We start from the raw sequence: 17,500 nt of genomic DNA, 5'->3' as shown, positions 1-17,500 counted from the left end.
ACAACCATCGAGGTTGACCCCTGTTAGGGAAGCGGTGGAAAATATTCCAAGTCCGAGAAACGGACCGAATATTAATGAGGGTAGAGTTAATACGAGGAAGAAGAAGAAGAGCAAGAAGAAGCAGAATAAGCCCAGGAAGCGGCCTGAGGCTCTGCTGATATCGGACTGCACTTCCGAGGAGCTGGCGAAATTGCTCAAGGAAATGAAGCAGTCCGATGCTCTTAAATCGGTTGGAGAGACAATCTCTAAGGTCCGACGGGCCCAGAATGGAGGCATGTTGCTAGAATTGAAGCAGGGTAGTTCTGCTAGTGCAATTGCCCCAAAGGTTAAGGAAGCGGTGAAGGGCAAGGCGTCAGTGAGAACGCTAGCTCCTTCTAAAATGATTGAGATCATGCATCTCGATGAAATTACCACCCCAGAGGAGGTTGCGGAGTCTGTCAAAGCACAGCTCAACATCGAGATAGAAATAGATCGTATCAAAATGAAGAAAGGCCGCGCGGCCGGTACGCAGTGGGCACGGATCAACGTATCGCTGCCAGACTTTCAAAGCTTTTTGAATTTGGGAAAGCTGAAAGTTGGTTGGTCGATATGCCATATCCGTGAGGTAATGGAGGAGCAGAAATGCTATAAGTGTTGGAAGGTAGGCCATACGAGCTATCATTGTAGGGAACCAGACAGAAGTAATCTGTGCTGGAAATGCGGTTTGAGTGGACACAAGAAGCAAGCTTGTACCAACTCTGTTAAGTGTTTGGATTGCGGTACGAGGTCACAGAACCCTCACGCAACGGGCAGTTACATGTGTCCCCGTAGGCGAACGATTAGATCATAATGGTTAGGTTGCTACAACATAACCAGAATCATTGTTATGCTGCATTTCAATTAATGTGGCAAACGATTAGGGAAGAATCTGCGGATATAGTGTTGATTGCAGATCCGTATCTGGCAACAACCAACGTCAAAGTGTTACGCAATGACGATAACACAGCAGCGGTAGTGGTTAACGCGGACTTACCAGTTAAGGTAGTCAGTAAGGCTCTGAAGGGTTTAATGATAGTTGACATAGGTGATATGCGAGTGGTTAGCGTTTACGCGCCACCTAGATTTAGTATGGAAGAGTTCCAGATCATGTTGGATAACACGGTAATGGCCGTAACCGGTATCCACAAATTCGTTATCGGGGGGGACTTCAACGCTTGGTCAGCAAGTTGGAACAACCAACTTGGCGAGCGTGGAGAAACCCAGAAACGAAGAGGTGAGTTGGTCTTATCAACCTTTGCGCAGATTGACGCAATTTTATTGAACGACGGCAGCACCCCAACTTATGTTGGACCAGGGCGTACGTCAGTAGTTGATCTTACTTTTGCGAGCAGAACCATAGCAAGATCATTTAAGTGGGAGGTGTTATCTAGTTATATGAACTCGGATCATCGTGCGATACGAATAGATCTCGAGACGCAAAGCGTGCGTAACCTGTCCCGACCCATAACGGGATGGAGCATCAAGTATTTTAGCAAAGATATATTTGAAGTTATGATGCAAGCCGCTTTTGAGACCGAGGTCACAACAAGCGAAGACTTAATGCGTATACTTGTCACGGCGTGTAATGCGACGATGACTAAGCGTAAGAGGTACACTCCTAACAAGAGTGCATTTTGGTGGACGCTAGAGATCGAGGCACTTCGCAAAGAGTGCAAACACCGCGATCGATTAGCGCAAAGAGCATTCAATACTGATCTCTATTCTTCTTTTAGGGACGAGTTCAAGGTGGCACGGAATGCCCTCAAGCGATTGATCAAGCATACCCGACAGAGGAAGTGGAAAGAGTTCCTGGGAACAGCGAACAACGCATCATTTGGTATTGTATATCATACGTTCAAGAAAGTGGCCGAGGGTTCGATTGGACCCCGAACCATGACATTGGACGAGTTTAGGGAAGTGGTGAGCGAGCTTTTTCCTACTCACCCAAACACGGAGTGGCCTGAATATCGTATCGATCAGCCACGAGAGTTTGAAAGGGTAACTAATGATGAGATTCTTGCGGTTGCCAGGAGACTACCCAACAAGAAGGCGCCGGGACCAGATGGTATCCCGAATGAGGCGCTGAAAGTTGGTATGTTGACTGCAACCGATGCATTTTGCAGGGTTTACCAAGGCTGTTTAGAGAACGCGAAGTTCCCCGATGAGTGGAAAAGGCAGAGGTTGGTGTTAATACCGAAGCCGAACAAACCACCAGGGGAACCGGGTTCAGTTCGCCCCATTTGTCTACTAGACGGGGCAGGTAAAGGTTTAGAACGCATCATAGTGCAACGGCTAAATGCACACATCGAGGAGGTCAACGGACTGTCTGACGACCAATTTGGTTTCAGAAGTCGTCGATCTACAGTTGATGCGATTCAACGGGTAGTGGACATTGTTTCGGTAGCTAGAAGTAGAAACAGATACAGTGGAAGGTATTGTGCAGTTGTTACATTAGATGTTACTAATGCTTTCAACAGTGCTTCATGGTTGGCGATTGCAAATGCTTTACAGAGAATTAACACTCCTAAATATCTTTATGATATCATTGGTGATTATTTTAGGAATCGTGTGCTGATGTATGATACCACAGATGGACCGGCAGAGATTGCAGTCACATCGGGTGTACCTCAAGGCTCGGTACTTGGCCCAACGTTATGGAACCTCATGTACGACGGAGTCCTACGAGTTGCAATGGTGGAAGGTGCAAGGATTATCGGCTATGCAGACGATATAGTACTGTTGGTGGAAGGTAATTGTGTTGATGATATTGAAATTCTCGTTTCCAGACAGATTCGCATCATCGACAGATGGATGACCGACAACGGATTAAAGATAGCCCCGACCAAGACCGAGTTCATTATGGTCAGTTCCCATCAGAGGATACAACATGGGGCTATCAGGGTAGGTGATCACGTAGTACATTCGTCGCGCAGCTTAAAGTATTTGGGGATGGTCTTAGATGACCGCCTCGATTACACTTCACACATCAGGTATGCGGTGGAGAGAGCGACGAAGCTATGGACCACCTTGGTAAGGATGATGCCTAATAAGGCAGGTCCAAGTAGTAATGTTAGGCGAGTAATTGCTCTTACTGTTGTGGCGAAGGTCCGGTATGCCTCGCCCATTTGGTGTCATACCCTTAGATTTGCTAACCGTAGACAATGGCTACGTCGGTTTTACCGACCAGTAGTCCAGCGAGTTATCTCTTCTTTCAGGACAACTTCTCACGATGCAGTCTGCGTGCTTGCGGGAATGATCCCGCTGCATCTCCTCCTGGACGAGGACTCCAGGACTTTTCATCGGAGACGAGCAGAGAACATCGCCGGATCAGTTGCACGTAACATGGAACGTGTCACAACTATGGAACGATGGCAACGAGAATGGGATGAGAGTGTTCACGGTCGGTGGACATACCGTCTCATACCCGACGTCAACAGATGGATAAGTAGAAGATTTGGTGGTGTAGATTTCTTTCTTTCTCAGTTTCTTTCCAGCCATGGCTTCTACGCCTACCAGCTTCATCGGATGCAGTTAACGGGTTCGCCGCTATGCGATGCGTGCGAGGAACCTGAGGACGCCGAACACACGATATTCCATTGTGTACGTCATCGTGAACTGATCATCAGACTTCAGCATCAAGTCGACGAAGAGTTAACGCCGGAGAACATCATCGAAGTTATGTCTGCTAACAGATATAACTGGAGCATGGTTCATCAAGCAGTACGGACGATTATGATTCGACAACAGCATCGAAGACACGTCATCGAACGAGGCGAACGACGTGCTTTGCTCGCCAACATCCAGTTGGCCTTGCAGAGCAGCGACAGTGACGACGAGTAACGACACGGATTCATCGTAGTTCATCGTAGCTTCATCGCTGAGGGCTAGACAGTGGCTAATCACCACTGTTGGAAGCCATTCGTTGCCTGGGATGATGGACATCCACCGCCCGAGTGACGTCGATACCCTAACGGGTGATCCACTCGGGGCCGGTTGAAGGCACGGAGGGGTTTTAGTGAGTAAGAATCTCACACTACCGGGGTTGATCACCCAGGTGTCTTATGCAAGATTTCCCCTTCGATAACAAAAAAAAAAAAAAAAAAAGGTAGCCAAATGCCTCGTCATCTAATTAGTGACGCGCATGAATGGATTAACGAGATTCCCTCTGTCCCTATCTACTATCTAGCGAAACCACAGCCAAGGGAACGGGCTTGGATGCACTAGCGGGGAAAGAAGACCCTGTTGAGCTTGACTCTAGTCTGGCATTGTAAGGCGATATAGGAGGTGCAGCATAGGTGGGAGGGCTTCCTCGTGGAGCTCGCCTCTGAGATACCACCACTCTTACTGTTGCCTTACTTACATGATTGGGTGGAACAAGCGCGGGCCCCAGGTCCGGATCGTGCGCGCACCTCCTCCGGGGGGCTGTGGCGGCGGTTCGCCTGCGCGCGCCCAATGCGCCGTGTTTCTCGCTCAGCGTCCAGTGTGTCGCTGGGTGGTGCCGCCGGGGAGACTGCATCGTAGCATCGTCGTGTGTAGCGTGTTACCCGCTTGTCCGACCGTGAGCCGTGGCCCGCAAGGGTACAAGCTTGCGTACGTCGGTGCATTCGTGGTGCACTGCTTCTGCGCGGTCGATCGTTTATGATGTCACGTTTGCCCCCGGTTCCGCGCGCCGCCCGGCTCGAAGACTCCTGGACAGGTCCTTTCGGTCCACGTCATGGACAGTGCCAGGTGCGGAGTTTGACTGGGGCGGTACATCTCCAAAACGATAACGGAGGTGTCCAAAGGTCAGCTCAGTGTGGACAGAAACCACACGCTGAGCATAAGGACAAAAGCTGGCTTGATCCCAACGTTCAGTACACTTCGGGACAGCGAAAGCTTGGCCTTACGATCCTTTTGGTTATAACGAGTTTTTAGCAAGAGGTGTCAGAAAAGTTACCACAGGGATAACTGGCTTTTTTTTTTTTTTTTTTTTATAAACGGGTTTTTTATTTTGTTTCAAAATTAAACCCTCCCGCTCCCCTACATTTTACCCGCGAGGGCTTACCCTGCAGGGGGTTTCATGGCTTAATGGCCAACCTTTTGTCCGTGCGAAAAGCACCTTCCATGTTTTATTTCTATTTCTAAATTCAACCGAAAAATTCACTCATTCCCCTAAATAGGGCGCTTTTTCACGCTCGATGCGTCGCTGTTTTTACGTGCATACCACGCCTAGCGGGAGGCAACTTCTGCCTCGACCACGGCGGCTTCTTCCGCGGCGTTCAGGCCACCGTCCGTGGCCTCGTTTTCCTCGTCGATTGCGCGGTTGCGCATACCAGATGGTCCGGCTGCTAAATCCGCGCGTTCTCGGCCGTCATCGTCATTGTTTATCGCCTGGCCGGACATCCCGAGAAGACGACGGTTTCGTCTCCTCTCCCTGAACCGCGCTTGACGCTCACGAAGCGCTGCACGTCGCTGAGCGGTCCGTGGTGAAGCTGGTGGGGTTGGGGGAAGTCCAGCTCGACGTTCTTCCCGCCGGCGTGCTGTTGCTGCTCGCCGGTTGGCGTTGCGTCGCTCGTTACGGGCCCGCCGCACTTCCGCGCGTTGGGCCTCCAGCTCTGCTGCGTCTTCGTCCTGACGCTCGATGACGTTAACAGCCAATGCTGCCCGCTCCTCGTCCCACGCTCGCTGCAGTTGGGCCGTTATTCGCTTCGCGGCTTCGCAAATACGACTCCAGCTATCGGCGTCGCGCAACAAGTGCCGCTGGAGGGTGTCCGGACAGACAGGGTCCGGACCTCCCTCGCCGAGTAGCTCCTGTCGAACTGCCGCAAAGCGTGGGCACTCGAAGAAGGCGTGCTCCGCCGTCTCTGGGACGCCGACGCACAACTGGCAGTCTGGGGACGACGTGAATCCATTGTGGCACAAGTAGTCACGGAAAAATCCGTGTCCGGACAAAACCTGTGCCAGATGGAAAGTCATATCTCCATGTTTCCTAGACTGCCAGTCGCCGACCGATGGAATTACACGGTGCGTCCACCGCGTGTGCCGGCTAGCATCCTGTTGCAGTGCGTCGGCATCCCATTCCTCCTGCCAGCAGTCGATGGTGTTCTGCCGCTCCGTCGCCCGGATGTCCTCCCTCGTTGCAGCACGGTCTGGAGCAAGGAGTTGTTGGTGAACCCGAGCATCCTCGTTGATGAGGTGGCATATCGGTACGAGTCCAGCGAGTAGGGTGGCCGTCTCATACCTGACGGTACGGAATGCCCGTGCCACCCTGATGGCTGCTTTTCGCTGAACTCGTTGCAGCATCCGTCGGCACTCTCGCACCTGAGTTGCCTCAGCCCAGACGGGAGCAGCATACCGCAACACCGATTCTGCCACATACGCCAGCAGCCTTGACTTGGCCGTCCTGGGGCCGCTGTGGTTTTGCATGAGGCGCGTTACAGCTGCCACCACGCGCGACGCCTTTTCGGAGACTTTCGTGACGTGATCTCGCCATTTCAGGTGATCTTGGAGCTGCACGCCCAAGTACCTGATGCTCCTAGAAGACTGGACTTCCACGTCACCGACGCGAAATGTCACCTGCGGCGGAGTCTTCTTGCTTGAGATCAGGACGGCTTCAGTCTTGGCTGGGGCCAGCTCCAGACCGTGCTGTTGCATCCAACGTTGGACCTGGTCAACGGCCTCCTCTGCTCTCGCGCGAACCTCGTCCGTGGTGGTAGCAGGTACCAACAGCGCCAGATCGTCCGCGTATCCGATGACTTCGACGTCGGGAGGTAGCGGCACATCCAGCACCCCGTCATACATGATGTTCCACAGAGTTGGGCCCAGGATGGACCCCTGTGGAACACCGGCGGTTACATGCCGTACGGCGGGGCCTTCGCTCGTGTCAAAGTACAGCACACGATCCTCGAAGTAGCTTCGAAGCATCCGTTGGAGGCCGACGGGAACACCTTTTGCCTGAAGGGCGCTGGCAATGGATTGCCAGCTGGCCGTGTTGAACGCGTTCTTCACGTCCAACGCCACCACAAGCAAGAAACGGTTATCCCGGCCGTTCGTTCGCCGGAACGACATGGCGGTACGGCCGGCCTCAACAACCCGCTGGATGGCGCTCACTGTCGACCGCCCTCGACGAAATCCGAACTGCCGGTCCGACAGTCGGGGTGAAGACGGCTCCTCGAGATGTTCATTGAGGCGATTCAGGATGAGGCGCTCAAGTACCTTCCCCAGTGCGTCGAGCATGCAGAGGGGTCGGTACGAGCTGCTCTCTCCCGGAGGCTTCCCCTGCTTCGGCAGCAACACCAGTCGTTGCCTCTTCCACTGCGCCGGAAACGAAGCGCGGTTGAGGCAATCCTGGTACAGGACCCGGAAGACCTCCGGGAACAACATGATGGCCGTCTTCACTGCCGCATTCGGGATGCCATCGAGCCCTGGTGCTTTGTGATTTGCCATCTGGCTCGCGATGAGCAGCAGCTCGTCGTCCGTTACCGGTGCAATTCCCGCCGTTGTTGTTGCTCCCTCGACGCTTCCAACGTTGCTCAGCTGCGACCAGTCGCAGGGCGGATGCTCAGGGAAGAGGTCGGATACAATGCGTTCGAGGACGACCCGGTCCGCTTCTGAAGGCGTCCGACTGCCCCGGAGCCGGGACATGACGACACGGTATCCTGCCCCGAACGCATTCTCTTCTGCAATTTCGATCAGCTCCTGGAACAAGTTCCGCTTGCTAGCTCGAATTGCTCTACTGAGCTCCGCCCTTGCTGTCCTGTGCTCAGCTGCTGCTATGCTGCGCTCCTCCAAGTCAGCCGTCTGCAGCAACCGGTCACGGGCAACCTCGCAATTGTTCCTCAGTCGAGCCAGGAGGGGAGACCACCAAAAGATGTTCCGATGCGGGTCTTGGTGCACTCGGGTAACCCGTTGCATCGTCTCGTCGCAGGCCTTGAGCATGGCTGCGATCATACCCTCCTGGCTCGTTGCGCGTTGGACAAAGTCCGCAGCGAACAGCGCCTCGAGGAATGAGGAAGGAGAAAACTGCGAGGTTTTCCATCGGCGGCCAGCGTGACGCACACGCCTCTGGCTTGAGGAATCACCCTGCTGCGACGATGGTTGCCGCTGTCGTTGCTGCTGCTGCTGTTGTGATAACTGCTGCTGTTGTAAGGACTGCTGTTGCTGCTGCTGCTGTTGCTGCTGAGACGACTGCTGCGCTGTCTGCTGATGGTTCTGCAGTTGTTCGGGGGATGGTGGTGTTCCTCCCACGGTGTAGAGAACATAGCGGTGGTCAGACGCGGTGTAGCTTGTGCTAACAACCCAGGTGTCAGGGCGAGCGATCGACGGGCTCGCGAATGCCACATCCACTATACTCGGGAGAGCCACCCCGTTGCCAACAAACGTGTATTCCCGACCTTGATTAATCACGATTAGGCCAAGCTGCTCCACCATTCCGTGCAGCTCTTCCCCGCGGTCGCAAGTCCTCGGGCTGCCCCACTCCTCATGTCTGGCGTTAAAATCGCCGGCGACGACGACTTGAGGGTGGGAGAAGCCTTCGAGTTCTATTGCTTCCAAGAAGCGCTCGAACTCTGCGAGGTTAAGGCTTGGTGGAGCATAGCAGCTGATGAAAACCACTCCGCCGATCTGCGCTGCAACCAACCCCTGAGCTTCACTGCACCACACCCGCTGTATTGGTAGCTCACCGACAGCTACCACCGCTACCGCCTTGCAGCTGCTGAATGCCCACCGGCCGTTGTTTTCAGGTGGGCGCAGAACATCAGAGAGAATGAGCACGTCTGCTTTCTCCTCTCTGGCAGCTTGCAGCACCAGGTTCTGGGCATCACGGCCATGGCCCAGGTTCGCCTGCAGAACTTTCAGGGCCGGGAACATCGTTGGGCCGAACGAGCACATTCGCTGTGGCCTATGTGGTGAGCGCCACCGCACAGTGCGCACTTTGCCTCATTCTGGCAGGATCGTGCTTTGTGTCCGGTAAGCCCACAGCGGATGCACAGATTCTGCCGATCTGCGGTGGAACGGCAGTTCGAGGCGATGTGGCCCATCTCCAGACAGCGGAAACAGCGCTGTCGCTCTGGAGGCGTTGGTGGGGCTGCTCGAACCTTGCTCACACAGTCGCACAGGAACAGTTTATGTCCTTCCAACTGCCGAGCCGACTTCACAGGTAGCCGGATGCGTGCTCGCTTCGAACCATCCGGTAGTTCCCAAATGCTGGCAGAAACAACTCCAGCACTTGCGCCAATCTTAGCATCGAGGGCAGCAATGATATCTTCCTCCGTAGCAAGGGGATCGATATCGACTACCAGCAGCTCACCCATTTCTGTGACAAGCCGACTGACGCCTGCGTCGCCGATGATTTTGCGGACGCCTTCCAGCATAAGCGGAGCGTTTGCCGTCTTGCTCAGCTCCATACGTAGCAGCCTAGCATGAGTTCGGCGGCCCTGCTTAATATGCCCTTTCATTTCGCTGTGAGCCGCGTCCAGACGAATGGCTTTGCGCACCTTGTCGTAAATGCCATCCCAGGTTTCGCCTTCGCTGGGAGACACCTCGATGATGTCAGGCCTCGGCTTTCGCTTACGCTGTAGCTGCTGCTGCTGCTGCATACGCTCCTGCTGTTGCTGCTGCGAGCCAGCGACCGCCTGTCGCTGTGGCTGACGTTGCTGCTGCTGCTGTTGATGCTGCGCGATACCGACTGCCTGTCGCTGTAGCTGACGCTGCTGCTGCTGCTGTTGCGGCTGCTGCTGGGAGCGTGGCTTACCCGTAGCTTTGCCGCGATATCTACGCCGTACGACCTCGCTGTAGGTCAGTTCCGGCACAGCGTCTTCGCGGACGGCTGTCGATGCCTCGCTGTGCGGCGGCATGACTACGCGCGACGTCGACGCGCGGGGCTGCTCCTGCTCGTGCTGATTCCGCTGTTGTTGTTGTTGCTGCTGCTGCTGTTGCGCAGAGGATCGGCGCGGCAACGGAGTTGGTGGTTGACGCGGACTAGATGACGGTTGTCCGCCGCCAACCTTTGCCGCCAACAGAGAGTTGAGCACATCTCGGTCGCGTTGATGTGCGGCGGCTAACTTCTCCATCTGCGCCTCGAGCTTCTCCTCACGGCGCTTTGCCTCCTCCTTTTCCTCCTGCAGCAGTTGGCACATGCCGGTTATCTGCTCCAGGAGTTTTGCGTTTTGCTCCTTCATAGCGATATTCTGCTCCTCGAGGCGTTGGATGGTTGCTCTGAGCAACTCGAGCTCCGGAGCCGGTGTCGCGGATGCAGCTTTTGGCTGTGCAGTGGGCTTGTTGATGCCTGTGGCGCTTACCCGAGGCAGCGCAACACGAGGCTCGGTCGCAAACAGCTTGGAACTGGGAGCCAAGCTGGTGCGGCAGTCCACCGACATCGCCCTAGCACCCGAGCGGGTCGATCTCCCGGGTGCTTCCATCGCGATAACCGACGTTCGCGATGGGTGGGGTAAAATGACCCTGGGGGTCGAGATGACCCCGGGGGTCGAATGACCCAGGGGGTCGAAATGACCCCTGGGATTCTGCGCCGCCTAGCTGGTGATCTGCTGCACGATGATGTCGGTTTCCGCTTCAACTCCGGTGTTCAGGGCGAAAAAGGTCCAATTTGTGCCCCCCTGGTGGGCGGGGGGGAGGGGGAAGGGGGTGGGGAAAAATTCAGGAGGGTGCGTCACACACGTGGGGAATTATTCCGCACCACTCCCAAATTTTCGCGGCACGTTCACTCGTCCAAACGGCTCGACCCGGAATTCCACCCTTTTTGGACCACTTTTCCGACTTTTTGACACTTATAAAATTTTTCACTGGGAGGGGGGGGGGGGTGGGAGCGGGGAAAATAATTTTCCCGGACTGCTGGGGTCACGCTCTACCACCCTACCAAAAATGAGAATTTTCGGGCGACCTCGACCTTATCCGACTCTTATCGGGCGCCCTACTCTATTCTGACCTCTGGGGGGGAGGGGGGAGGGGGGGGAGGGGGGAAAATAATTTTCCCGTAGTCGGCGTTACTTGCTCTACCACCCCTGCAAATTTGACAATTTTTCGGCACCTTTGGTTCCGCCGCCAACCGTCACCGGACCGAAAATTCAAATTTTGCCCCTTGGGAATTGCGCCCCGGCCAAATTTGTCCTATGGGTATTACTGAACTGTCACTTCCAAATGTCAAAATTTTTTTTCCCGATTTTCACTGTTTTTTTGGTCGATTCTTATTGTTTGCACAAAGATAAGCACAATGGTGAAAACCGCACTCGAATCCGACCAAAACTCACCGAGTTATTCACGATTTACTGTTTTTTTCGTTTTTACTGAGGACACGTGCCCCAGCAGTAGCACCCCCGACACTTTTGAATTCCGCGTTTTTTAACCGATTTTCGCACTTTTTTCGCTCGATTCACTATGAGTGTCACTACGCGCACCTTTCAAAACACACCCGGACAAAATCCGTGCAGTTTTCACTGAGTTTTTTTCATAACTAAATTCCCCATACAAAATGTATGGGGAAAAAACACATACACTTTTTTCAGCTTTCTACTGCACGAATCGTTGCAGAATCACTTCCAAACGCTTTAGAACCGTCAATTTACTTAAATTCAAGTGTTTGCGGCACCAATATCACGAAATTTTGCTCCCAAATTCCACACCCGGAAATCAGGTGCTACCGGGGGGGGGCCCACGTACACACAAAAACACGATTTTTCACTTTTACAAGAAAATCACCGATTTTCAGGTAAATAACACCGTCTAAAGGTAAAACGGGTGCTCTGAACTCGTTTTTAGCACTTTCCGAGCGATCCGAGGCCGTTTTACACACTTTTTTCTGAAACTCTGTCGGAGCGTGTTTACATCCGTCTTCACTCGACGGCTACTCGATGAACACCACAGGGATAACTGGCTTGTGGCCGCCAAGCGTTCATAGCGACGTGGCTTTTTGATCCTTCGATGTCGGCTCTTCCTATCATTGTGAAGCAAAATTCACCAAGCGTAGGATTGTTCACCCTTTCAAGGGAACGTGAGCTGGGTTTAGACCGTCGTGAGACAGGTTAGTTTTACCCTACTGGTGTGTGCTTATAGTCGCTATCTTAACGGAATTCCTGTGCAGTACGAGAGGAACCACAGGTACGGACCACTGGCTCAATACTAGTCCGACCGGACTTTGGTATGACGCTACGTCCGCTGGATTATGCCTGAACGCCTCTAAGGTCGTAGCCAATCCGAGCTGATAGCGCTTCTCAAACCCATTAGGTGTTCGGAAGCTAGCGGGCCTAACAACCCTCTGAGATCCGTTGGAGTCTGCGTCTGCAGCCCGGCGTCTCATCCCGCTATACCTAGGCCGCAACGAGTGGAGTTCGCTGCACGTGTTAGTACCGTAACTGGGAACGCCGTTGGCTTGAGCTCTGCCCAACGTGGATATACCTAGTTTCGACACCTATCAACCGCCCGCAAACGACGGGACTTCAGGCTGGGAGCTGCGAGTTGTAGAGATGCGTTCGCATCGATCCTCTCAGGCGACCCATGCTTGGTGGTTTGTCCGTGTGCCCCTTCCTCGATGTGCGCAAGCTCGTCTTGGTCTGGGGACCACGTCGACACAGGGGATACTTTTGTGAGAGCAAGAGTGTACTTAGTTGAGTGTAGCAAGGGATCGCGTGCCCCTTCCTCGATGGCGCAACGAACCATCTTGGTCTGGGGACCGTGGTGCCGTGCTCTGGTGAAGCTTGGTGCGTGCTCTTTCCTTGTCAGACGAGTGACTTGACTTGGTCTGGAGACCGTTCCTTTACACTAGTGGACAAGAGCTGGCTACTTCCGTGTCAGACGAGTGACTTGACACGGTATGGAGCGGAACACGTAACACTAGTGAGCTTGTCGGCGTGCCTCGTTCTCGACTTGATTGTCTTGATGTGAGAAACGTGCCGACCAAACCAGTAAGCTTACACACCTGCTCGTTACAAGTTGTATAAGTTAATCCGTTTGGGCCGGTTGCCTTGCACATGATGGTGTTGTTGACCATGTTCGGTTAACACGTCGTGTGTCGAGGTGGCCGGCCTTGGTAGTAGGATGTCTTGTGCATGTGACGTGTTGACCTGGTTTGGTCGATGTGTCGTCGTGTACGAGATGACCTACTTACCCGTCAGTTGTCCAAGTTGTATCATGTGTTGACTTAGTTGACGTGTCATGTGCATGGATGATTGGCGTACGGGTCATGTATGGTGCACTTGCTTCAGTTGAAGGGATGTACTAGTACAGTTATATTAATTGTTTATTTCACGATCTGGTCTTTTGGCTGGATCGCGAAAAAAACGCTAAGTCCCAAATCTTGAACTCGAGAGGAGAGCGCTGATGACAACCTTTTGGACTGGAGCTCCCTAGAATTCGGCTTTTTCCTTCTCTAAAGGGATGCACTGTTGTATGAATTGTTTATTCACGATCTGGTCGTTGGATTGGATCGTGAAAAAAAAACGCTAAGTCCCAGATCCTGAACTCGACAGGAAAGCGCTGATGGCAAACATTTTGACTGGAAGTCCCTAGAAAACGGGTTTTTCCTTATTGGCATTATGTGGCACGTTTATTGTGGCTAGAACATTAATTATCCCCCAAATGGCACCAACGCTTGGCGAAAGTCTCGAAATACTCCTATCCCGACGCACCAGCAACCGCAACACGATGCAAAATAAATTGCACGAGCTGCTGATACTTGTACCATGCACGGTACACGGTACCAAATTATACCCCTGAAAGTGTGCAATTTGGTGCTATAGTAGGAAATTTGGTTGGGCAAGCCTAGCTACGCGTGTCGCTACGCGTGTTGCATGGTGGTCGATCAGAGGTATGCAAAAGCACCTATCTAGGGGAATTACTTTACGTTCTAGTAGCAAGTTCGATTTTTCGGTCCAGCACGGCAGTAATCCTGCATGCATACACTCCATGTACCAAAAATGTATCAACCTAGGCGTTGCTCAGTAGCTTTTGGCGGCACATGTAAAAAGTATTCGAGTTCAGATTCTTGGAACTTTGCGTATTGTTCAAAACTAATAACGAAAACTAAATTATAAATGGGTAAAAGGCTAGGCGTTTCTCAGTAGCTTTTTTGCGCCACGTGGCAAAAGTATTCGAGTTCAGATTTCTGGGACTTAGCGTATTTTTCAAAATTGATTATGCAAATTGAAGTACAAATGGGGCATTAGCTAGGCGTTGCCCAGTAGCTTTTGGCGCCACATGGAGGAAGTAGTCGAGTTCAAATTTCTGGGACGTAGCGTAGTTTTCAATCATAATAAACCGAATCAAACATAAAAATCATGAAACTTACACCACGTCCCTAGGTTATGCACAAAACGTAACGATAAAGTGCCGGCCAGGTTAGAGGTGCACCAAAATTGTGTACCGATTAGGAAAAGTACTCTATGTTCCTATGACTTGGGTGAAAAGTGTTGATTAACTGCTGGTTAGGATAGACAGTTGCTTATCGTACACATCGCAAACGAACACCCCTTAGTGAGCAGTAGCAGAAGTCGATGGAACAAAGCGAATGCATTACAAACTGATCAAGTAAAATAAGGAACGCTACGTACTAGGACTTCTTTCCAAGAATGGTGTCCGCGACGGGAGGGCAAGCGTCCTTCCCAGGTTTCCCTAGTAAACCTTGTATGGTAAACATACCCAAGCGTGTCCGTAAGCACGCAACGATAGTCACGAACGAGCACATACCTAGGGAAAGTACTCTACGTACTAGGACTTCTGTCCAAGAATGGTGTCCGCGACGGTCGGGCACTGTGACGCAATTACCAAATCCTAGAATCGTACAAGCAGTGTGTACAAACATAAACATTAACGCGTTCGCTCGGGCTGCGCCGTCCGTGTTGAACACAAATGTGGGTGATTATATGAGTGGATAGACAAAAACATGCGTGGCGAAGACAGTTTTCTGCACGATGTGCACATAGCTCATTTCGTCGTCCCGGGCTAATGGAACAACACAAACATATCGAGTATCTTTCTAGGTTTCTGTTATAAAAGGACAGGCCAAAAGGTGACCGGTTGAGATAAGCATTTTAAGCATACAAGCACTTAATTGCAACTTTTGATACAAAAACTAAGAACGTACACGTAGATTGTATCAACATGGACATCCATGATCGCGTACGCCCGGGCTGCGCCCTCCGTGTTGTACTTTCCCTGATTGGTACACAATTTTGGTGCAAGTGTACCAACATGGACATCTATGAACGCGTACGCTCGAGCTGCACCCTCCGTCTTGTACTTTCCCTGATCGGTACACAGTTTTGGTGCACGGCTATCCCGACCGGCAACTTGTACCAACATCGACATCCATGAACGCGTACGTAGCGTACTTTCCCTGATCGGTACACAATGTTGGTGCACGGCATAGGAAATGGGCTTAAAATGGTCAAACTCAATCCATTTCCACTAAAGATAGTCAATAACAGCTGTGCCGATGAAGTAGGGCACGATGCAAGTCAATGTTATTTAATGAATTACATGTTCACCATACATTTTAGTACAAAATTGCTCGGTCAGACCTACAAAGTGCTATATCTCGAATACTAAACGTCGCAGATGGGTGTCGTAGAACAATTTTAAGTTCGTCTAATGATTCTACATCCGATTCTGGATAGTGGTTTTTCGACCACTTTTCAACATTTTGTGACACCCCGAACCTAGGGGCAGCTCCCTAGCTTTTTTCAAAAATGTGCACCGAACGGGCCAGAGAGCTCGAGTAGTCGAAATTTTTTTTTTGCTTAAACCCCTCAAAACGTGTAGAAAACTGATTTTAGATGATAAAAAGTGCAACCAGAACGTCAAACGACAACTTTGTTGGGGGTACCCTTTTTACTCTACGGGCCACTAGCTTAGGCGCGCCAACAGCGCTTTCCTCTCGGGTTCCCATTTTTTGCCCTCCTGGGATTATGATCATTTACTCATTGCCTACTATAGGGAAGGTACCTTGCTTCGAGGTCAAAAATGAAGATTTCACCAAATCGTAGTTTTAACCTCTATTTAGTCGTAGGAGCATGGTTTGCAGTGTCCGTGGGTCATATAAGCCCCCGTTTGGGTCATACGTCCCCTCCCCGATGAAAATCGTCATATGACTATAGGCCGAACTTATGAAGCAAAAGTGGTGTCTGGTGGGTTCTGCCGATGATCTTAACCTATGATTTTGAGTTTCCACTCTTTCAAAACGTTTCCTGGAGCAGTACATCACGGGTCTACGGACCCAAAGACTTCGTTGCGATGGTTTCAAGCATAAAAGTTGTAACAGTTAAGGGTTTTTAATACGCGTATATTAAATCATTGCTTGAAACTAAGCTTCGTTGTCTTTAAACTCTGCAAGACCAATCGAACTTCTTAGGGAAACTCGAAGCATTCACGCTAAGCTGGTGGTGCAGGGCACATAGCGTGATGAAACCGGGTTTCCCTACCAAATGTGGCATATTTTTTCCCTGAGAGCGAAGCTCAGACCCACGTAGGGGAGAGCGAAGTGGAACTTAAATGTTCAATGCAGCAAATGTTCGCCATGCGGATAAACAAGTTGGAATAGTTCAATGTAGTGTAATGCAAACACGAATCGCAAATAACGATACGGGACCCAGAAGCAATTCTGCGGATCCCTCGGGGAGTGGTGAGTTGATATAAATTAGAGGTGAAAGTCCAAGTTGTTCGGGCTCCGGCTCGGCAGCCGATACGAGGTTCCTGTTGAGCTTGTTTGTACATCGCGCAGAGGCGCCGTTCGGTTCTAGCAATGATTCCCGCCACCATGTTCCATGCGTGCAGAGATCCGTTAGAGCTCGTTCAATGTGTCCCGCCGTGATTACGAAAAAGTCCAACAGTTGACTTAGTTGGGTGTGCGTCAAGTAATCGCGCAGAGATGCCGATCGGTTCCTAGCAATGTTTCCCGTCACAAGGTGGTATTGGCACCTGTGCAGAGTGGCCGTTAGCAATGTCTCCCGTATCACGGTGGTGTACCATCACTAGTGCAGAGTGACCGCTAGCAATGTCTCCCGTCACAAGGTGGTAGCCCAGAAGTGCAGAGAAGCCGCTGTAGCAAAGTCTCCCGTATCACGTTGGAGTTCTTCCACTAGTGCAGAGAGATCGCTGAACCGTTCAATGTGTCCCGTCGTGGTGTGCTTGTACCGAGCACGTAGGATACACCTTGCTTTGTTGGTTTGGGATAGGAGTGGTCGCGCAACTGCCTCCACGCCGCAGAGTGCCAGTTCGGATTGAAGGTCAACTTTAGCCGTTCAATGCATCAGTCGGTGGGTGTTCAGATGGCATCACAACTTCCCCTAGGTGCTCAAGTTGGCTGGGTTGTAAAGCATGTACACATGCGCAGAGTATCGTGCGTACTAGCAAAGTCTCCCGTCACGGTGGTTACGCATGAGTTCCATGCAGTGCAGAGAGATCGTTAGTGCGTGCAATGTACCAGTCGATGTGTCGTACCGGCATACAACCCCGCTTAGAGGCCCGTCACTCGAAGAGGACAAGAAAGAGTGCGCAG

At 51.9% G+C, this 17,500-nt stretch overlaps 1 pseudogene; it reads left to right on the top strand.

The window, feature by feature from the left end:
* The window catches only part of LOC133394525 (large subunit ribosomal RNA), an 8,878-nt pseudogene extending 3,574 nt beyond the window's left edge, over positions 1 to 5,304 (top strand).
* The last annotated feature ends 12,196 nt before the right edge of the window (positions 5,305 to 17,500 follow it).

The sequence above is a fragment of the Anopheles gambiae genome (genome assembly GCF_943734735.2).
Source record: "Anopheles gambiae chromosome X unlocalized genomic scaffold, idAnoGambNW_F1_1 X_unloc_19, whole genome shotgun sequence".
Lineage (NCBI taxonomy): Eukaryota > Metazoa > Arthropoda > Insecta > Diptera > Culicidae > Anopheles > Anopheles gambiae.
This window is presented reverse-complemented; position numbering and strand designations above follow the sequence as displayed.